Raw genomic sequence first — 23,186 nt, 5'->3', positions numbered from 1 at the left:
GACCCCCAGCCTGGGAGCCTCCATATGCCACAAGTGCAGCCCTAAAAAGACCAAAAAGACAAAATAAAATAAAATGATAACCACTATCATCAAAGGGGAAGGACTGTTATATTTACAGCCTCCTCTGACCCCTGTGACCAGAATCTGTCCCCATGGGATGGAACCAGAGGAACTACATGTGAAAATGGAAGGAACTGTTTTTACTCGAAGTAATAAAAACTTGACCCAAGCCGCTTAGGAGCCTACCACCGCCACCACCCCTACCTGTCACTGTTGCACAGAGAGCTGTGTGGCTTCAGTTTTCTGAGAAGCTCAGAAGTTGAAGAATCACTCTGGCCCTCTGAGTGTCCCTAAGGGTTTTGGCACAATAAGCAAGAGTGGCTTTGGTTGTTTGAAGAAGTGGCAATGGCCAGCAGGAGGCAGCTTTCAGTGAAGGCAAAAATGAGGTGATTGGAGTTCCCTGATGGTCTAGAGATTAAGGATCTGTGTTGTCACTGCTGTGGCTCAGGGCACTGCCGTGCATGGATTCAATCCCTGGCCTCGTTCAGTGGGATAAGGATCCAGCATTGCCGTGAGCTGTGGTGTAGTTCACAGACACGGCTCGGATCTGGCATTGCTGTGGTTGTGGTGTAGGCCAGTAGCTACAGCTCTGATTCGATCCCTAGCCTGGGAACTTCCATATACTATGGGTGTGGCCCTAAAAAGACAAATAGAAAAGATGAAAAGGAATTCCTGTCGTGGCGCAATGGTTAGCGAATCCAACTAGGAACCAACCATGAGGTTGCCGGTTCACTCCCTGGCCTTGCTCAGTGGGTTAAGGACCCAGCGTTGCTGTGAGCTGTGGTGTGGGTCACAGACGAGGCTCGGATCCCGTGTTGCTGTAGCTCTGGCGTAGGCCAGTGGCTACAGCTCCGACTGAACCCCTAGCCTGGGAACCTCCATATGTCACGGGAGCGGCCTTAGAAACGGCAAAAAGATGGAAAAAAGAAAAAGAAAAAAGAATAGGATGTTCCCATCATGGCGCAGAGGAAACGAATCCCAGTAGGAACCATGAGGTTGCAGGTTCAATCCCCGGCCTTGCTCAGTGGGTTAAGGATCTGGTGTTGCCGTGAGTTGTGGTGTATGTTGCAGATGCGGCTCGGATCCTGTGTTGCTGTGGCTGTGGTGTAGGCTGGCAGCTGTAGCTCTGATTGGACCCCTAGCCTGGGAACCTCCCTATGCCGAGAGTGAGGCCTAAAAAGGCAAAAAAAAAAAACCCAAAGAAACAAAAAAGAATGATGAATATCTTCATGATAAAAAGTGACTAGATTTCCAGTGAATCAGAAGTGTATTTGGAACGACTTAAGCTTGGGCTCCATAGCATGGGAACCATTGACTTAGAGGATCCTTGTGTAGGTTTCAAAGAAATCAGGCCAGCAGCTGTCCTCCAGGACAGCTGAAGCTGAGCCGCGTTGGATCAGGAGAGGCGTGCCATGCCTGGTAAGATGCAGAGGAAGCAAACTGGGTTTCCTAACCTGAGCCAGAGACAGAGAGTCACAAGCACATTTGTAGGTGTTGGGTTGCAACAAAGCGGATTCTCTCATGACGCCATCCAGCGTGCCTCCAGGTGAGAAAACTCAGGGTCTGTTTATTCAACAGTGGTTAATAATTATCCAGTCTGTAGTAATCCACGAAGCAAACTACACCCAGAGTGGGAAAAAAAAATCTTTAAGGTTATGCAAGTTGAAGATGACGTTGGCCTGGTGCAGGTGGAATGCAGTGGATGCATGTTTTTTTTGTTTTGTTTTGTTTTGTTTTGTTTTTGTTTTTTTGTCTTTTTGCCTTTTCTAGGGCCACTCCCGTGGCATGAGGAGGTTCCCAGGCTAGGGGTCCAATCGGAGCTGTAGCCACTGGCCTACACCACAGCCACAGCAACGCAGGATCCGAGCCGCGTCTGCGACCTACACCACAGCTCACGCCAACGCCGGATCCCCAACCCTCTGAGCAAGGCCAGGGATGGAAGCCGCAACCTCATGGTTCCTAGTCAGATTCCTTAACCACTGCGCCATGACGGGAACTCCTGGATGCACATATCTTAGAGGGCAATGTAGCTTAGCCACAAACAGACCGGATAGGAAATGTGGGATGGGGATCAAGGATTACTCAAACAAACCTAACTTGAGAGACTTGAAGCACCTTTGAGATGAGAAAGACACAGAAAAGAACACTTTTTAAAATTAGGGGGCAGGAATGAGGAGGGAGCGGATTCAAATTTTCCATTTTAGACTTTTAAATTGACAACACCTCTGAGACCTCCAAGTGGCAACATCACTTCTGCAATTGGAGCCCCGAGGAAGGGTTTAGGCTACAAATACAAATATTGGCATCATTAGCCCATTACAGGTGATATTTACTGCCAGAGATAGGGATGAAAATCATCTAGTGAAAATGCATATAATTTTAAAAGACCCTTTTTTTTTTTTTTTTTTTTTTTTTGCCTTTACTAGGGCTGCTCCCTTGGCATATGGAGGTTCCCAGGCTAGGGTTCTAATCGGAGCTACAGCTGCCAGTCTACACCAGAGCCAGAGCAACGAGGAATCTGAGCTGCGTCTGTGACTTACACCACTGTTCACGGCAACGCCGGATCCTTAACCCACTGAGCAAGGCCAGGGATTGAACCCAAAACCTCATGGTTCCTAGTCAGATTCATTAACCACTGCGCCATGATGGAAACTCCAGAAGACGCATAATTTTTTAAGAGAGAATACAAATCACCCATAGTCTATGAGCAGAGACCATCTATAAATGATCTAACCACCTAATTATAAATTTATGGAATTTTATCCTAGCCATGGATAAACGAATGTATCACTGGGAGGATAATATTGAAATAACAAACTACGGTTTGATTTACAATTTCCTTGTACCCTTGGCTCTCGATTTTTTCCTCCAATTTCTAGGAACCTTTTGATGCCCGCTGCCATAGTGAAGGGATGTGTTAATTGGCTGCCTTCTAGTTTGGGGGTTTCCAAGGGGCATGGAAAGGACCAAAATCAACCCCCAGGGGACGGGATGGAAAGAGCACCCAGTGAACACATGTTCCAGTCTAGATAAAGCTCCCCTGGAATGGGAGGAAAAAGAGGACAAGAGGGAAGTCAGGGGCCCCAGGTGCTGGTGGCTCCCCATGAAGGACCCTCCAGCCCCGCCCCAGGCCAAGAGCTGGATCAACCTCCACATGGAATCTAATAGCAAGGGGGGTCCTAAGCCTCATTGCTCACGTAGCACTCAATGAGCGGGGTCTGGACCCCACAGCAGGAAAGCTGCCAGATGAAGGGGTCTTGGCCCCCACTGTGGGGCAGAAGCAGTGGCACACCCAAGTGGCTGGGAAACCCAGACTGCGCAGAGCCTCTGGCAATGGATGGATCCTTGGCAACCTGTGTGGACCAACAATGAATGGACAAGTCCAGGGACACCAGTTAGGATGGGAGGGACCCACACATGTACCTAGGCACACTGAAGCCCCCTGGAACAGATGTAACCTCAGGGAAAACATGGGAATCCTAACATGACTTGGAAACAGGGGGGCTTGTGTTAAAATCAGTTAGGGAAGAATTTTTTTTTTTTTTTTTTTGCACCCATGGCATATGGGAGTTCCCAGGCTAGGTCTTAAACCGGAGCTACAGCTGCTGGCCTAAACCGCAGCCACAGCAACTCAGGATCTGAGCCACATCTGTGACCTTCACCACAGCCCACAGCAATGCCAGATCCTTAACTCACTGAGCAAGGCCAGGGATTGAACCCAAATCTTCATGGAGGCTAATAGGGTTCATGACCACAGGAGCTCCAGGGGAGAATTTTTTGAAGTTATGCTTCCTGTGATATATCAGTGAATTCTTGGAGGTGGGCTTTGCAGAGAGGATGAGAAATTTGCAAAAGCAGACACGGCAAACATGGAAGAAACACCATCCATCACTATTCAGGGCATCACATTTTGCCTCCCAGGGTGGCGGGACTTGGGAAACAAGGAAGGGAGGGAGGGGAGAAGATGAAGACAGAGGGAGTGCCCTCCCCAGGACCTGGGACACACAGAGGGTGAGCTTGGCGACAACGCCAATTACGCCCGCTTCACTCACCACGGGCACAGCGCCTCGCTCAATATTAAGCATCTAATAAACGTCTGCAGAGTGACTGAATGGTAGGTACACAATAAATATTTGTTGAATAAACACGCACATTGTATATGTGAGATATAAAGCTTGCCGAAGCAGCGCAATATTGTTGGGGACCAAAAGTTAAGAAAAACATTTTCGTTCATCTGAATCCCATCATCTCACGAAATCAAAGTGTTGGATTTTTCGGTACTCCCTCCTGTCATTGTTCTGGATAAAGATGGAATCAGAACTTCTAGACTTTACTTGTTTTTGCTAAGAAGTTTTCCTTTTCTTGCAATAAGCATTTGTAATTACAGCCATTAGCCTCCTAGAGGCAGGAGTCTCAAGCGCATGTCCCCACTGTCAAGGGAAGGGCTGGATCTGGCTCACGCTGTCCGTGGGTGCGCCTGCGCAGTGGGACCACGGCCTCCTTTCCCGGGATGGGCGTGAGGGCCAAGGTGGCCGGTGGCGGAAGCTGCCCCAGCCTGAGCAGCAGTTGGACCCGCTTCTGGGCCTGACACTGGCGCCACTGTCTCTCCGTCAGCAGTCCGGGCTTGTGTTCCCCTGATCTTGGAGATGCCTTTCAGCTTAAATGTTTGATGAGGCTGAGCTTCTTTGATTCAAGTAGCTGATTGTCACGGGGGTTTGATTCCAAACCCGTGTGTCAGCACTGGAGCTGACATGCAAAGAAGCCTGGCTCCCCCAGGATGAGAAACCCAGGCCTGAGGGAAGTTCTCCTGCCTGCCCAATGAGCCAGGCTTCTGCTCACAGTCCCCAGCCCCTGGACCTTCCACATATGAGGAGAAACCCCTGCTGCAAGACCGAGGGCGAGGGGTGGAAAGCGGCCAGCACGGTGGTTCCCTCTGTCCCAGCAGCAGCGCCTCCGCAGGTGGCTCGGTCTCTGGTGACTCCAGCTTCCCCAGGTCAGGTCCACCTGACTTCAACGTCCAAGAGTGACCCCCAACCCTACAAGGGTGACCCCCCACCCCCAGGGGGCCAGGAGCCCTACCTCCTCCCTCTGTCACTGCAGCCAGAAAATGGTCTTGGCACCATTGGTTATTGCTAATCTCTGAGTTTTTCCACTCCCCTATTTGGTGTCTCAGTTTTCCCACCAATTTCCTGAATGGTGTATATTTTCTGTCTCAAATACGAAGAGGAGCTTCTAGTTTCCTAATCAGCCCTGGCAGTGAGATGGAAGAGCGTGTGGCTCCTGGAGGAGTCAGGCCAGGTCTCCGAGGCCCTTCTGAGCAGGTGACTGGGTGCTTGTGGGAGGGCTCACAGAGGGGGACCAACTCATCTCAATTTGCCCAGTTTTAGAGCCCAAAATCCCACAGCCCAGGAGACCCCTCTGTTGAGCATCCTGGGGAGGAGTGGGGGGCCGCTGGTCACCCTCTGCCTCAACAAGATGGCTCTGAGGAGCAGAAAACAGTGTCTTCAGAATGAATAAATCCCTTCGAGGAGTCAGAGGCGGGCACATTCCTGGTTCTTGGGGTCACAGCCAGAGCCCCGGACTCAGGCTGGCCGCATGTGTCATGTGACTCTGAGAAGTCACCCCGGCTCCCTGGGCCTGGTTCCTGTGGGGTGGAGAGGAAGAAGTCTGACAGAACATCTCAGCCACCCCCTGAGTTTCGAGGAGAGTCAAAGAGGGAAGCTTCTGGAAGGGCAGGTGTCACGGTTGCCTCATCTCACTCCTTGACCATGACCGAAAGAAAGTCAGTCAGAAATTTAGGCACCTAAACAAATGACAGATGCGTCAAGCTCCTGTGAGTGGAGTTCACAGGTCCATTGAGTAGAAGCCCAACTTAATCCCTCATCTCATGACTGGACTTGGGGGACCGCCCCCCAACCCCGGATTCCCTAAAAGAGGCCAGAGCCAGGCCTTGCCCCCTCTCCTGACTTCCCCTGCCAGGAGCAACCTTCAGAGACCGTGGGCCCGTGAGGCCATTCTCCCTGGCTGCTCCCATGGAATTCCCAACACACCTCCACCTCGGAGCCCCAGCGGCTCCCCCAGAGGCCAGAAGGATGGTGACAATTCCAGGGACGTAGCTGCACACACTGGCCCCAACCTCCCTGCCCTAAGGGTCCAGAGGAGGAATCTCATTCCCCAGGGTAATAAAACTTCCTGGGGAAGAGGGATTGGTAAAGATTGAAAGCCCACTGGGCACCTGAGCACACTGCCTTCTTGAAAACAGGATTACAGAATTCCACCACATGCATTTTCACAAATGTAGCCTCGGTCCACTTTTATGTCCTTTAGGATAGGAAATATTATCTTTCCTTAATAAATAGTGGTAGGCTGAATAATGGCCCCTAGAGATGCCCCAGCACTAATCCCTAGAATCTGTGGCTATTACTTTACATGGAAAAAGAGCTGCTACAGATGTGATTCCATTAAAGGTCTTAAAACTATTATTCTGGATTATCCAGGAGGGCACAAAATGCAATCACAAATGTGCTTATAAAAGGGCGATATAAAACAATAAATGCTGAAGAGGGTATGGAGCAAAAGGAACCCCATCACACTGTTGGTGGGAATGCAAATTAGTGCAACCACTGTGGAAAACAGTATGGAGATTTCTCAGAAAACTAAAAATAGAATTACCACTTGATCCAGCAATCCCACTCCTGGGCATCTACCAGAGAAAACCATGACTTCCAAAGACACATGTACTCCGATGTTCATTGCAGCACTCTATGCAATAGCCAAGACATGGAAACAACTTAAGGTCCATCGACAGAGGAGTGGATCAAGAAGATGTGGTACATATACACAATGGAATATTACTCAGCCATCAAAAGGAATGAAATACCAGCTTTTTTAGCAATATGGATGGACATAGAAATTATCATGCTAAGTGAAGTCAGCCATACATTGAGACACCAACATCAAATGCTATCGCTTATATGTGGAATCTCAAAAAGGACACAATGAACTGCTTTGCAGAACAGATATAGACTCACAGACTTTGAAAAACTTACGGTTTCCAAAGGAGACAGGTTAGGGGGTGGGGGGATGCACTGAAAGTTTGGGAAGGAAATGCTAGAAAATTGGGTTGTGATGATCATTGTACAACTATAAATGTAGTAAAATTCATTGTGTAAAAAAAAACACAGGCAAACCAAATAAATAAGTAAATAAATAAAAGAAAAGGGAGGCAGAAAGACAGGAAAGAAGGCACCGTAACCACCAAAGCAGGATGTTATGCTACCGGCTTTGAACGTGGAGGAGGAAGCCAAGAACCACAAAATGCAGGGAAGATGGCATTTGAAGCTGGAAAAGGCAGGGAAACGGAGCCCCCAGAAGGCCCATGGCCTCAGCCCAAGGAAGTCAACTTCAGACATCTGACCTCATCATTCTCAGCGAATAAATGTGTATTATTTAAAACCACCAAGTGTGTGGTAACATATTACAGTGGTAATAGGAAACGAATAAAATGAATAAACAGGGAGCTTTACTCTGACTCACTTCAAGCCACCCAGCAGGTAAGCAGAGCTAGAATTCACACTCTGTCCTTTGGATTCTAAGCCTCACATCTTTCTGTTACACCATGCTGCTTCCAAAGTTCAGGGTGTAATAATTAGGAAACAGATAAATTATTTAAATGTGTGTGTGTGTGTGTGTGTGTGTGCTCGATTGCACACCCAATATTAGCAGGAAAGGAAAGAAGCATTAAGACAGCACATCATTGAATTGCATTCATTCCTCAAACTATGTCCAATGGGAAAATGAGAAGCACCAAATAAAAGCTTGACTAGGACAGGTAATTTTTTTTTTAAGGCCGAACCTGCAGCATATGGAAGGTCTTGGGCCAGGGGTCAAATCAGAGCTGCAGCTGTAGCCACAGCCAGAGCCACACGGATCTCAGTGCATCTGCAACCTATACCACAGTTTGTGGCAATACTGGATCCTTAATCCCCTGAGTGAGACCAGGGATCAAACCCGCATCCTCGCAGAGACAATGCTGGGTCCTTAACCCACTGACCCACAACAGGAATTCCTAAGACCAGTAATATTTTTTTTTTTTTTTGTCTTTTTAGGGCCACACCTGTGGCATAGGGAAGTTCCCAGGCTAGGGGTCAAATTGGAGCTACAGCTGCCAGCCTATGTCACAGCCACAGCCACAGCAACAGCAACACAGGACTGGAGCTACGTCTGCAAACTACACTGCACTCACATCAACGCTGGCTCCCTGACCCACTGATCAAGGCCAGGGATCGAACCCACATCCTCATGGACACTAGTTGGATTCATCTCCACTACACCACAACAGGAACTCCGGGACCAGTAATTTTTAAAAGACATCATTTAGCTCATTTCTCTGATCACATTGCAGTCTTGGCGTTGCAATGAAAAGTGAGGATCTGGTGAGCCCACATGCTCACCTCAAGCAACGGACTTAAAGAAAGATCTGGGACTTCCCGTCTTGGCACAGTGGAAATGAATCCCACTAGGAACCATGAGGTTTAGGGTTCAATCCCTGGCCTTGCTCAGTGGGTTAAGGATCCGGCGTGGCCATGAGCTGTGGTGTAGGTCACAGACCGTGGCTTGGATCTGGTATTGCTGTGGTTCTGGCATAGGCCAGCAGCAACAGATCTGTAATCCTCTAGCCTGGGAACCTCCATGTGCCACGCAGATGTGGCCCTAAGAAGACAAAAGACAAATAATAATAATAATAATAAACAAACAAATAAATAAATAAGATTTGGAAGAAAGCAAAGGTTGTATTCCTTGAGAGTCCTGCTAAATAATAGAATATGAGTGGGATGGATTCCATCCAGGGCTCCAGTTCAGAAGGTCTTGAACTTCAACACTGGCCTTTCCTGAACACCTTGAGAAAGCAAGTACATCATTGATGGATGTTGGTCACATCCATCAATGATAACAACAACCAAAAAAACCCAAATAGCCCAATTGAAAAATGGGCAGTAGATCGAAACAGACATATAGACAGTTCTCCACGAAGACGTACAGATTGTCAATAGCACATGAAATTCTCTAATAATTCACAATGCTCATCATCGTGAATTATTAGAGAAATGCAAACAAAATCACAATGAGGTAAAAAGTCCAAAAACGATAAATGCTGGAAAGAGTGTGGAGGAAAGGGAACTCCTGGAAGTTCCCTTGTGGCACAGCAGATTAAGGATCCAGTGTTGCTGTAGCTATGGCACAGGTCCCAACTGAGGCATGGGTTCGATCCCTGGCCCAGGAACTTCTACATGCCATGGGTGTGGCTAAAAGAAGAGAAAAAAGAAAAGAAAAGGGAACTCTCTTACACTGCTGGTGGGAATGTAAATTAGTAAAGCCACTATGGAAAACAGGATGGAGATTCCTCTAAAAATAGAGTTGCCACATGATGCAGCAATCCAACTCCTGGGCAGATACCCAGACAAAACTATAATTCAAAAAGATACATGCTCCCCTATGTTCACTGCAGCACTATTCACAACAGCTAAGACATGGAAATAATCCAATGTCCACCCACAGAGGAATGGATAAAGAAGATGGGGTACATGTGTACAATGGAATATTACTCAGCCATAAAAAAGAATGAAATAATGCCATTTGCAGCAACATGAATGGACTTAGAAATTATCATACTAAGTGAAGTAAGTCAGAAAGAGAAAGGCAAATACCATATGATATCACTTACATGTGAAGTCAAAAGTACGAGACAAGTCAACATGTCTACAAACAAAAACAAGATACACAGACACAGAGCACAGACTTGTGGTCGCCAAGGGGAAGGGGGAGGCAGGATTTGGGAGTTAGGGATTAGCAGATAAACAGCAAGATCCTCCTGGAGAGCCCAGTGAACTGCATTCAATGTCCTGTGATAAACCATAACGGAAAAGAATATGAAAAAAATATATGTATAACTGAGTCACTTTGCTGTATAGTAGAAATGAAAACAGCATTGTAAATCAACTATACTTTAATATAATATTTTTACAAGGGAAAGTACCTCCTTCAATGTAACAAGGAATCTGAGGCCCAGAGAGATGAAGGAATGGCTCGAGTGTTCACTGGAAGTGGTAAGGGAAGCTTCTCTTACTTTCTTTTTTTCTTTTTTCTTTTTTCTTTTTTTCTCTTTTGTCTTTTAGGGCCACACCCGCAGCATATGGAGGTTCCCAGACTAGGGGTCCAATAGGAGCTGTAGCCACCAGCCTACGCCACAGCTACAGCAACGCCAGATCCCAGCCACATCTGTGACCTACACCACAGCTCACGGCAACACCCGATCCTTAACCCACTGAGCAAGACCGGGAATCAAACCCGAAACCTCATGGTTTACTAGTCAGATTCGCGTCCTCTGTGCACTAATGGGAACTCCCTTCTTTAATTTTTTAAAGTTTTCAGCAGGGAGTTCCCACTGTGGTGCAAAGGAATTGGTGGTGTCTCCGGAGCACAGGGACACAGGTTTGATCCCAGCCCAGCACAGTGGGTAAGGCTCCAGCGCTGCCACAGGTGCAGCTTAGGTGGTGACTGGGGCTCAGATCTGATCTCTGGCCCAGGAACCCCATATGCTGCGGAGCAGCCAAAAAATTTAAAAAGAAAAAATAAAATAAAAAGTAAGAAATTTTTGAAAAAGCTCTCAACAGAAGAACTGCAAGAATCTGGCCTTGCCTCATCTTCTGGAAAGCAGTTAATCAGAGAAATCTGTGGCTGAGCTATTCAACGTGTTTTTACATATGAAAACTTCACTACATGCTGCTCCCTTTGATATAGAAATTTTGACCTCACCTAACTTTAATAATCTATATGTTTATTTGGAGTTCCCGCCGTGGTGCAGCAGAAACGCATCCGACCGGGAACCATGAGGATTCAGGTTCCATCCCTGGCCTCACTCAGTGGATTGAGGATCCAGTGTTGCTGTGAGCTGGGGTGTAGGTCGCAGATGTGGGTCGGATCCTGCGTGGCTGTGACTGTGGTGTAGGCCGGCGGCTACGGCTCCAATTCGACCCCTCCATATGCCGCAGGCACAGCCCTAAAAAGACAAAAAAAAATCTATATATTTACGTATAAATACATGTCCAGTTAAATGCATGTGACTTGGACACAGTAATGTAAGAGTATCTGAGCAATCACAGCGCATCTCATGCCCTGGGTTGAAGAGAAAAACAAAAGTCAAAGACTCCTAGCAGACAGATGATAGCGTGTCAACGTTTAACGCTATGGGGCTTTCATTTTTATTTTTTGGCACCTTTAACTCAGGCAAACATGCCATATAACAAACACTGAGAAATGAAGGTGGGAAGGTCCCTCTAGCTGATTAAACTCCCTAATTCTTTTCCAAGGTGCCCCCGCAAAAACCTGAAATCCCCTTATCAGCTCTCATATGGGCAACAGAAGGAAACAAGCATTCTCTAAACCCTTAATCCTATGCCTACCTAACCTCCTTCACGGCCTATGCCAGGCTTCCTGTTTCTTTAACTCGATCTCCACCGCTGGTGTTAAAAGCCACTAACACCTCCTCTGTTGCCAGGAATTTTCTGTAGCTGGGACCGACTTAGTTGGTTTTAATTAGGGGGTTGGAGTGGGGAGCCGTCTGAAGCCCACCTTAGTGGACCCACATAGAATCAAGGTAGATTATTGATGGCCTGGGTATAGAAACTTCCACTGAGACAAGGTCCTGGCAATACGGCTGCATTTGCTTGGCTCACCGAGTGACAATGACCACATGTGCTGGGGAGATCTTTGCTCAGGGCACCTCTTGCTTGGCAAGTCTTCAGGGATGCCAAGCATGGGCCAGACCAAAAGGTAGGAGTTTAAATAGCACGGCAGAGGAAATTTGGAGCCAGCCATAAACTCGAATTCCCTGAACCAGAGGACTTTGTCCAGGAAACATGCTTATTTTGTCAATGACATCGACCAGCAGAGAATCCGAGGCCAGAGAAGCAGTGGGCGTGCCTCCAGGCAGGAGGAGTCACCTGTGACCTTAGCACATCCCTGGTTTCTCTTCACAGTTGACAGCTTGATGGCATTGGACATTCTCCTCTACAACCACTTCTACAAACTTGCCTTTCTGTTTCAAGCGGTTCTCCCGGGAAACTGATCACATTTTAGATGGTGCTAAGTGGGCACCATCTTAAACCCAGCCAAATGCCAGTCTTCCCAGGTGTGCTTTGAGGAATTCACCAGACTGATAGCAACTTACTTAAAATTCAGCCGCTACTCTTATTTGTTTAAATTCAACAAAGCATTGCTGAGTGATGCTATCGCCAGGCTCTGCCCAGCTGGGAATCTTACTGGTCGCCTCTGACCTCAAGGAGCTCCCCATCTAGCTGGAAAGACACATTTAAATGGGGAATCACGCTGCAATGAGCTTTGCAGCCTGGGCTATAAATAGCATGGGGATTAGCGCTAATCTAGAGGACCAGCTGCTGCTGATGTTGTTGCCACTGCAGCAAATTGAAGCCAGAGAGGGAATGAAAGAAAATGCAGGAAATGTGCCTGAAAATAATAATAATAGCCTGGTGGCCCCACACAATGGTGACCGAGTTGGTTTTTTTTTTTTTTTTTTTTTTCCCCACAAGTTCCAATGAAGCATCCATTCATTTTTATGTTGTGAGATTGAAGCAGTAATAGCTGGGTGTACACAAAGAATTTCCTGTAGATTAAATGAAGCTGGAAGGCATTGATAGACTTCAGGCAGCGATTTGGGCTAATAATCCAAGCCAGTCATTCATTAACCCTCAGGAAGTTTTCTGTGCCAAAGTCATTATTATTATTATTATAAACGAAACCCCAAGCCTCCAATGGGTGTATGGCTACTTTTCTCTCCAGGATGCTCAATGTATGAGTCAGCCAGGGAGCTTGAATCATTTCCGCAATTCCCTTCTGGTTCGTGGGGAGTGTGGCTTTGTGTAGAGCACTGCTGCTGCCGAAAACCAGCAAAGAGCCCTCTTGAAAGGTAACTATCATTCTTGCCTTTTTAATGAGATCTTGAGCGGCTCTGGCAGCCTGCTGGTTGTCTCCCGATTTCTATGCTCCCATCCTTTCAGAATGTAACACTTTGGCTGGCAACATGGCCATCACACCAAGGAGCACGTTTCCCAGTCTCTCTTGCAGTGGGTGTGGTCATGTGATGTGGTAACGTGGGCAGAAGTGATGGGGTCCCTTCTGGATCTTACCCTCAAAGAATTGGAAAGATGATATTCCATCGTATGTCTGTACCACATCTTCATTTATTCAGCCATAAAAAAAGAATGAAATAATGCCCTTTGCAGCAACACGGATAGATCTAGAGATTATCATATTGAGTGAAGGAAGTCAGGCAGAGAAAGACAAATATCATATGGCATCACTTATATGGGGGATCTAATTTAAAAATGATACCAAAGAACTTATTTGTAAAACAGAAACCAGCTCACAGATTTCAAAACCAATATTATGGGTAACCATAGGCGAAACCCTTGGGGGAAGAGAGGAATTGGGAAATGGGAATAACATATACACACTACTGTATAAAATAGATGCATAAAAAGAACCTACTGTAGGCGCTCCCGTTGTGGCTCAGTGGTTAACGAATCCGACTAGGAACCATAAGGCTGTGGGTTCGATCCCTGGCCTCGCTCAGTGGGTTAAGGATCCGGCGTTGCTGTGAGCTGTGGTGTAGGTCACAGACACGGCTCGGATCCCATGTTGCTGTGGTTCTGGCGTAGGCTGGCGGCTATAGTTCCAATTAGACCCCTAGCCTGAGAACCTCCATATGCCACTGGAGCGGCCCGAGAAATGGTAACAAGACAAAACAAACAAACAAACAAACAAACAAACAAAAACAAGAACCTACTGTAGAGCACAGGAGAATCTATGCAATAGTTTATAATAACCTATATGGGAAAAAAAAAAAGAATGGATAGATTTATATGTATGATGGATTCACTTTGCTCTACACCTAAAACTAACACAACAGTGTCAGTCAACTTTGCTCCAATAAAATTAAAGAAAAAAAGAAAGAATCAGAAGGATAATTTCCTCCCCACTCCCAGTCCCTTTTCTCGTTCCTATTTTTGGGAGATGAGAGAATCAAGAGCAGGCTCCTCAGAACATAAAAGGTGACCCAGGTAGCCATCCTCCCAGCTAAAGGATGCAGAGCTGACCTGAAAGCCCCAGACTGCCACCTGTCACATAGGATGAGACCAAATTCTATCTGGGCAAGTCACCATACTTTGGACTGTCTTAGTTACAGCAGCCAAACCTGTACTCCTACAAATACAGTGACTACCAAGCAAGCCCTGTGGCCCCAGATCAGACCCCTTCCCACAGCCTAAATCCATACATTGGGGTGGTCATTTTTATCCTGAGCATATGTCATATGAGGTACACACTCTGGAACCAGTGCGGGGGCGGGGAGGTTTGTTTGTTTTTTTTCTTTTTTTTGCATTATCTCATTTAATTCTCCCAGTATCCCTATGAGGTTGGTTCCACTGTTGTCCCATTTTAAAGATGAGGAAACTGAGGTGTCAAGACATCAAGAAACTTACCCAGGATCCCACAGGCAAGTAGGTGGTGGAGCAAGGATTCAAACCCGGAAGTGTAACTCTACCTCTTCCCTGAGCGGCCTCCAGCCAGTACGATGACCTGTTCACATAAACATTCTCCTTGGGGTCCGAGTCAACATGTATCTGAAGTTAAACAAGTCCAGAAAATAATCAAATATTCACTCCTTGTGCATCTAATCTGCATCTCTTGCTTTTCTAAAGGCACCATTGATCCGCCACCCTCAAAAGCTTTGCCTGGCGGTTCACTAGTTCAGTGGCTCTGCATTGATGGAATTCCTGTTGTGTTCCAAGTGGCAGGTTTGACGCTGGGGATGTAAAAATAGGTAACATATGGCCCTGGGTCTCAAAGAATCTGACTTCCAATGGAAAAGAAAGAGACTTGCGTGGATTATTTTCGTATAATGAACATGACCAGTGATAAGAGTACGCCGTAGAGCGTCACTGCACAAAATGCTGCCATATTTTGCTTTTCCGAGATTTCTCGAAGGGTAAAGAACTACCCAGTCCGTACTTGAAGGGGAAGGTAAATAAAAGAACATTGGCTGAGACCCTGTGCTCTTTTGTAATGCAAGTTATCTTCTCTAACCCTCACCATAAAACTCAGAGCGGTGTAATTTTATCTCCATTTTACAAAGTGAGGCCCCCAGAACCTAAGTAACGTTCTCAAGTTTCTACATTCTGCAGGAGAATCAAGATTTAAATCCAGATTTGCCTGGAGTTCCCGTCGTGGCTCAGGGGTTAACGAATCCGACTAGGAACCATGAGGTTGCGGGTTCGATCCCTGGCCTTGCTCTGGGTTAGAGATCCAGTGTTGCAGTGAGCTGTGGTGTAGGTCACAGATGCAGCTTGGATCCTGAGTTGCTGTGGCCCTGGTATAGGCTGGTGGCTACAACTCCAATTGGACCCCTAGCCTGGGAACCTCCATATGCTGTGGGAGCGGCCCTAGAAAAGGCAAAAAGACAAAAAAAAAAAAAAAAAAAAAAAATCCAGATTTGCCTGACCTCAGAGCCCATGTGATTTTTATATACTGTGAAATGATCACCACAAAATGTCTGGTTAAATTTTTTTTTTTTTTTTTTTTTTTGTCTTTTTAGGGCTGCACCCATGGCATATGGAGGTTCCCAGGCTAGGGGTCAATTCAGAGCTGTAGCTGCCGGCCTGCACCACAGCCACAGCAACACAGGATCTGAACGGGGTCTGCAACCTACACCACAGCTCACAGCAACGCCAGATCCTTAACCCACTGAGAGAGGCCTGGGATCGAACCTGCATCCTCATGGATTGCTGGTCAGATTCGTTTCTGCTGAGCCACAGTTGAACTCCCCATAAACTTTTTTTCTTGTAATGAGAACTTTTACGGTCTGAGCAACTTCCAAATACATGATAGTGTAACTAACTATAGCCACCATGCGTGCTTTGCATCCCCACAACTTACGTATTTTATAACTGGAAATTGGGACCTTTTGACCTCCTTCAACCATTTCACCCAATTTCCCCCAACCCCCTGTCTCTGGCAGCCACCCGTCTGCTCTCTGTATCTATGAGTTCTGTTTTTTATTGGTTTTTGACTTTTAATTTTATTTTTTATTTGTGTATTTATTTTTTTAGCCGTACCCACAGTATGAGGAAGTGCCCAGGCCAGAGATCAAACTGCCACCACAGCAGCGACAATGACAGATGTGCTGCTGAGCCACCAGGGAACTCCTTGTTTGTACTTTTCTCGATTCCACATATAAGTGAAATCATATGATATTTGTCTTTCTCTGACTGACATTTCACTCAGCATAGTGCCCTCAAGATCCATTTATGTGGTCACAAAGGGCAGTATTTGATTTTTTATTGCTGAATAATATTCCATTGTGCATATATAAAATATATACAAATTTTATGTTGTGTGTATAAAATATATACATTGCGCATATAAAAAATAGTTACATTGCCTATATAAAATATTACATTGTGCACATATAGAATATATGATCAGTTTCTTTACCCATTCATCTGTTGGTGGACTTTTATGTTGTTTCCACGTCTTGGCAGTTGTAAATAATGCTGCAATGAACATGAGAGGGCATATATGCATAAACCTTTTCAAATTAGTGTTTTCGTTTTCTTCAGGTGAATACCCAGGAGCGGAATTTCTGGATCATACGGTAGTTTTCTTTTTAATTCTTTGGCAAAACAGAAACCTCCTTCTTGCTTTCCACCATGACTGCACCAATCGCCATCTATATTCCCACCAACAGTGCAGGAATATCCCCTTCTCTCCACATCCTCACCAATGTTTGTTATTCCTCTTTTTTTTTAATTTTTAATTTTTATTTTTACCAGCTGCACCTGCAGCAGCATATAGAAGTTCCTGGGCCAGGAGTCGAATCGGAGCTGCAACTGCAGCCTACACTGTAGCCATAGCAACACCGGATCCAAGCTGCATCTGGCACCTACACTGTAGCTTACATTAATTCCTTAATCTACTGAGCAAGGCCAGGGATGGCACCCGAGTCTTCACAAAGACAACGTTGGTTCTTAACCCACTGAGCCGAAATGGGAACTCCTCCTTATCTTTTGGGTAATAACCATTCTAACAGGCATGGGGTGATAGCTGATGGTTTTGATTTGCATTTCCCTGATGACTACTGATTTTGAGCATCTTTTCACGTATGTCTTCGCCATCTATATGTCTCCTTTGGAAAACTGTCTCTTCACATCCTCTGCCCATTTTTTAATGGGATTATTTGTTTGCTCTTGAGTCATAGGAGTTCTTTATACATTTTGGCTCTTAGCCCCTTATCAGATATATGATTTGCAAATATTTTTCCCATTCAGTAGGTTGTCTTCTCATTTTGTTGGCCATTTCTTTTGCTGTACAGAAGTATTCCAATTTAATATCAGAGGCCCCCCCCCAAAAAAATAATATCAAAGCCTACATTTTATCAACAGCTCCCAAAGTAAGAAATAAATTATCCTTGGAGTTTTCATTGTAGCTCAATGGGTTAAGAACCCAACTAGTATCCATGAGGATGCAGGCTCCATCCCTGGCATCGCTCACTGGGTTAAGAATTCAGCTCTATGGAGTTCCCGTCATGGCACAGTGGTTAACGAATCTGACTAGGAACCATGAGGTTGCGGGTTCGATCCCTGCCCTTGCTCAGTGGGTTAATGATCCGGCATTGCCAGGAGCTGTGGTGTAGGTCGCAGATGCAGCTCGGATCCTGCGTTGCTGTGGCTCTGGCATAAGCTGGCAGCTACAGCTCCGATTAGACTCCTAGCCTGGGACCCTCCATATCGCGGGAGCGGCCCAAGAAGTGGCAAAAAGACAAAAAAAAAAAAAAAAAAAGAATTCAGCACTGCTTCAAGCTGAGGTATAGGTCTCAGATGCAGTGTCGCCATGGCTGTGGTGGAGGCCAGCAGTTGCAGCTCTGATTGGACCCCTAGCCTGGGAACTTCCATATGTGGCAAGCACAGCCCTAAAAAGAAAAATAAATAAATAAAATAAATAAGTTAGCTTTAAATTGGAAAATTCTCTATCCAAGTCTTTGACTGGAATGCAAAGCACCTGGCTTATGGAAACATCCAGAAGAAAGGGCTTTAAAAACATTCTTTAAAACGTGGTGCTTTCTACAGTCTCAGAGAGAAAACGTCTTTTGTTAGCATAGGGGGAAAGCTGAGATCATGGGAGATTGTTGTTTCCCTTCCCTGTTCCTTTGAGGACCTGCTTCTCACCAAGCTGATGTGGTTCTTCAGGGCTAAGCCTCAGTGGCCCCAAGGACGTGGTGACAGTGGCAAAGGCCTGGCCAATCTCAGGCCCCCATGGCTCCTGCCAACCTGCAAAGCCAAGGGAGGGGCATGTGACCTGGCAGGGCAGTCCAGCTCATCCACAATTTCACATGTCCCTGCTGGGGCAAAGAGGTGCTCCCTTTGCCCTTTGGGCATCAAGCCACAGAGATCTGGGAGTGAAATATCATGTTCCTCTGGCCAGAGGACATGTGTCTGCAGCCAGAGCCGGAAAGAATGATGCCTGCGGGAGCCAAGCTGCAGAGACCAAGGGGAGGCGGACAGATTCCCAACCCTGCTCATCCCCGAGCAAAAACAATAAATAAATAAGTCAAGTCCCCCTTTGTCCTAAGCTTGGCTGGATTCATGTTCCCTTATTTGCCAATTAAAGCATCCTTATAGCATAGGGGACTGGGTCTGAGTGCAAAAAGCAAGCTCGAAATTTCAATATTTATATTTCTTGTCTTTTTTTTTTTCTTTTTTTTTTTTTTTTTGATCTTTCTAAAGTTGCACCCACAGCATATGGATGTTCCTAGGCCAGGGATCGAATTAGAGCTACAGCTGCTGGCCTACACCACAGCTCACAACACCGGATCCCCAACCCACTGAGCAAGGCCAGGGATGGAACCTGCATCCTCATGGATACTAGTTGGTTTCGTTAACTGCTGAGCCACGATGGGAATTCTGTTTCTTATAAATATTTCTTATTGTATTTATACCTAGGTACCGAATAGATTTATTTTTATTGATTATCATATTTGGGTTATACATTATATTCTTAGGTATTTCATACATTTTATCAATTCTGAGAATTTCAGACGTACTCCATTTTCTTTCTTTCTTTCTTTTTTTTTTTTTTTTTTTTTTTGTCTTTTTGCCATTTCTTGGGCCGCTCCCGTGGCATATGGAGGTTCCCAGCCTAGGGGTCCAATCGGAGCTGTAGCTGCCGACCTACGCCACAACCACAGCAACACAGGATCCGAGCCGCGTCTGCAACCTACACCACAGCTCACGGCAACGCCGGATCCTTAAACCACTAAGCAAAGGCAGGGTTCAAACCCGCAACCTCATGGTTCCTAGTCGGATTCGTTAACGACTGAGCCACGACGGGAACTCCCAGACGTACTCCATTTTCAAATGAAATCGCAAAGACAAATGCCAAGGTCGACTATTTGGAATTGCCACCTTTTTATCTGGCTTCTGTAGCATTGGTTTTCTGTGTATCTCATAATTAAGGTCTGGTCCCCATTCTTAGCTTATAAATTCCAGTGGCTATAGATGTAACTTCTGACTTAATCACCAGCTCCCCCATGAGAGGGCAGCTGTAGTCTAAATTTGTATTTCTACCTAAATTGCCATTTTTGTCTAAAAAAATTTATCCTATGATTAACAACTTTCATTTTCTCTTCTTTCTTATAAAAAGTGTTACTCAAAATGGGTTTCCCAGAGTTCCCATTGTGGCTCAGGGGGTTAAGAACCCGACATGTTGTCGGTGAGGATACAGGTTCACTCCTTGGCCTTGCTCAGTGAGTTAAGGATCTGGTGCTGCCACAAGTTGCAGGATAGGTCGCAGATGCAGCTCGGACCCAGTGTTGCCATGGCTGTGGGGTAGGCAGGCAGCTGCAGCTCCCATTCAACCTCTACCCTGGGATCTTCCATATGCTTCAGGTGCGGCCGTAAAAAGGAAAATAAATAAATAAATTTCCCTAGCTTTTCACAGCTTTCTGGCATCTGTGGCCAAAAGTAGAGCCACTTTTCTATTTCTATTATCCAGGCATGGCCTGATGTATGGACAGATTTGGGGGTGACTTCAGGGCTTTGGGGTGCCTGTTTATTCCAGAGCCTCGGCACTTGCTTCTTGGGGTTACAAAGTCCTTCTCAGGGAAACACCGCCTCTCATTCCTTGGAGATAACGTAAAAATGAGACCACCTGGCAAAAGGTGACCCATGGATTAATGAGTCCGCAATAGGAAATGAATGACTGACAGCAGGTCCTTTCCAATTCCGACAGGTGGAAAGAATGAGGCTAAGAAAAGGTGGGCAGAGGCTTTGTCTGAGAGAGAAGCCAATGAATGGAAGGCAATCGTGGAGGAGGCGCCTGAGGACACGGGAGCTGCCCTGTAACACAGTCCCGCCAGCAACACGCTTTCCCCAGCCACACGACCTCAGCAAGTCCTGGTCGAAGTGGAGACCCTCATGCTTGCGTCACAGGATGTCGTGATTCTTAAAATATCTCAAGTCTATAATGTGCAAGCCTGATACTTAAGGGTCACTACCAGTGTGCAAAAATCTTGATTTCCGTCTCCTCGGATAAACAGTTGTGGAACGACTCAGGGGGTATGTGAAAGAATAACCGAAGGCGTGAACAGCTTTCCCTCCCGTCAGCTGACCCATCGGCACCCATCTGCCGCACATCTGCTTTGCCAGCCACCACATTCGACATTCAGCGCATGATTTATCGACTGCCTAATATATGGCTGGTCGTCATAATCTGCAAAGGCCATATGTGAAATGAAAATAGGCCAGGGGCTTGTTCAAAAAGCACTAAGGATTTCAAGATGCAAACAGCAGAGCGTTACACCAAGTGCAAAGTCATCATGCCTGCACGGACTAGCCATGCAGCTGGCCCTGCTGGTTGTATTTCATGAGGCAAGGACACAATGGGGACGACATAAACAACCACTTCAGCAAGAAGAAATGGAAAAGAAATAAGAAAACATAGAGAAGGCAGAAGATCATCAGTGCTATGGGGGAAATAGATCAAGAAGACAGGGTAGGCGGCTGGGGAAGGGAGGTTATATGCCATTTTTATTAGGATGGTCAGGGAAGACCTCTCCAAGAAGGGAAATTTGCATGAGGACTCAAGGGGACCAGGGATGTGCCGAGCAGATATGTGGGGGAAAGGCTTTGGGCAGAAGGAACAGGAAGTCCAGAGGCTCTGGGTGGGAGTGAACCCGCTTTGCAGAAGGAAGAGCAAAGGGCTCGGCATGGCAGGGGGGGAGTTAGGGGGACACAGCGGCGCCAAGTGAGGTCAGAAAGGAGGAGGATGTGCAGGACTCTCCGTCTGAGGTCACTGCCATTATCCAAGTGACAAATTCTGCGGGCGTGAAGCAGGGTGGGACGGGGAGATGGTGAGAAGTGGTCAGACGGCAAATGCACTTGGAACGTAGAGCCCAAAAGACTTGCTGAGAGACTGACCATGGCACATCAGAGAGAAACAAGGATGACTCCAAGCTTTTTGACCTGAATAATGAGAATCAAGATGCTATCAACCAAAAAGAGAAGCATGTGGGGAGGAGGAGTGTGGGAGCATCTTAGGAGCCCAGTTTTGGACAAGTTACGTCTGAGATGCCCGTTCGTTGTTCTGGTAGAGGTACAGAGCAGGCAGTTGGAGATATGAATTTTGGTGTCAGGGGTGGGGTCCAAGTGAGAGATGCCAGGGTGAGAGTCATCAGAGGTGGCATAGGGACACAGGAGGGAAGGGCTCTCTGAGAGCTTCGATCAACCCGGAGAGAGATGACATACACAGAAGCTTCTAACAGTACTGGACACTGTGTGACGAGAGTGAGAAAGAGACAAAGACACTAAATGTGAAAGGAGTTCGCAGCCACATGTCAGAGGTCAGGAGTGGCGAGGGCCAAGCCTGGAGGAATGAGGATGAGGAAACAAGACAGACTGACCAAGACAGGAAGAGCTGAGCCCAAGAGCTTGAACGCGGGGGCCCCAGGGCTGCTCCCTGACCACTCACCCACTGCCTACCAGCCACCAGCAAGTCCAGTCCATTCTAACCCCCGAAATACCTTCCAAATTGACCTGTTTCTTTCCTGCTTCATTACCAACACCCCAGGGACAATCACAGGAGAACTCACCTCTGCTCTGATTTGCCCCCGGTGCTTCCTCTTCTCAGGAAGACCTGGTCTTAGAATACAAATCACATCTCATCGCTCGCTTGTTGAAACTCTACATTTATGTGGCTTCTCACAGCATTTCCACTTCAGCCAGACTCCTTTCCAGGGCCTCCCAAGTCCTGCATGATCTGGCCCCTGCCAACATCTCAGGCCACTTCCCCTTTCCTTCTGGGCTGTGGCCACGCTGTTCTACTTCCATTTCTTGGCACAGGATGGTGGCGAGAAGTGAATGATTCTGGATATATTAGGAAAGCAGAACCAAAAAGACTTGCTGACAGATTGAATACCTGAAAGTTAAGACTCTGAGCTTTTTCCCATCTCAGGGCTTTTGTATGCACAGTTCCCACAGCCTGGAACACTCTCTGTACCATCTTCCACCAACCTGTCTGGTTCAGAGAGGGCTGAACCGTTCCATTTCCTTTATGGCTCTTTGCACAATGTGAAAGGATAGAGGTACTAGGTTTTTGTTGGCTTGGGTTGGCTCTCCCACAGTGGTCCCCAGGCCCCACGAGGGAAGGGCTCTGCTTGTCTGTATTGCCATCTGCTCAGCTTCCCTGCCTACCCTGGGTGTCGGGCAAACAGACACTGGAGCTACAGTCAGTTCTCATTATTCATGGATCCCATATTTGCAAATTCTCCTACTGCCTAAAATTTATTTATAACCCCCTAATCGATACTCATGGCGCTTTCACAACTGTTCACGCATGGACATGCACTTGCTCAGAGCGGTGAAGAATTTGCATCATCTCTGCACATATTCCTGGCAAGGCTGATCCAGGAAGTACTCTCTGTTCTTATTTCAGCTTTTGTGCTATAAACAAGGGTCCTTTTCCTGGTCTCTTAAGAGCCACATTTTGTACTTTCTGTT

General features: G+C 46.6%; 1 long non-coding RNA gene across 4 annotated transcripts in view; it reads right to left on the bottom strand.

The window, feature by feature from the left end:
• The window catches only part of LOC106508031 (uncharacterized), a 30,210-nt gene extending 7,739 nt beyond the window's left edge, over positions 1 to 22,471 (bottom strand). The window contains exons 1-3 of one of the 4 annotated variants that reach the window (XR_001304561.3): positions 22,280 to 22,471; positions 14,619 to 14,759; positions 4,173 to 5,704 (exon numbers count right to left, since the gene is read on the bottom strand). This is a non-coding gene — a long non-coding RNA (uncharacterized LOC106508031). Of the gene's footprint in view, positions 1 to 4,172; positions 5,864 to 14,618; positions 14,760 to 22,279 lie in introns of those variants that run through there. The other 3 variants (XR_001304560.3, XR_002338041.2, XR_002338042.2) reach the window with 3 other exon arrangements.
• Positions 22,472 to 23,186: the final 715 nt, after the last annotated feature.

The sequence above is a fragment of the Sus scrofa genome, chromosome 13 (genome assembly GCF_054392235.1).
Source record: "Sus scrofa isolate SSC_HxYL_T2T_F1_AM1 chromosome 13, Sscrofa_HxYL_maternal_Yorkshire_Landrace_v2.0, whole genome shotgun sequence".
Classification (NCBI taxonomy): domain Eukaryota; kingdom Metazoa; phylum Chordata; class Mammalia; order Artiodactyla; family Suidae; genus Sus; species Sus scrofa.
This window is presented reverse-complemented; position numbering and strand designations above follow the sequence as displayed.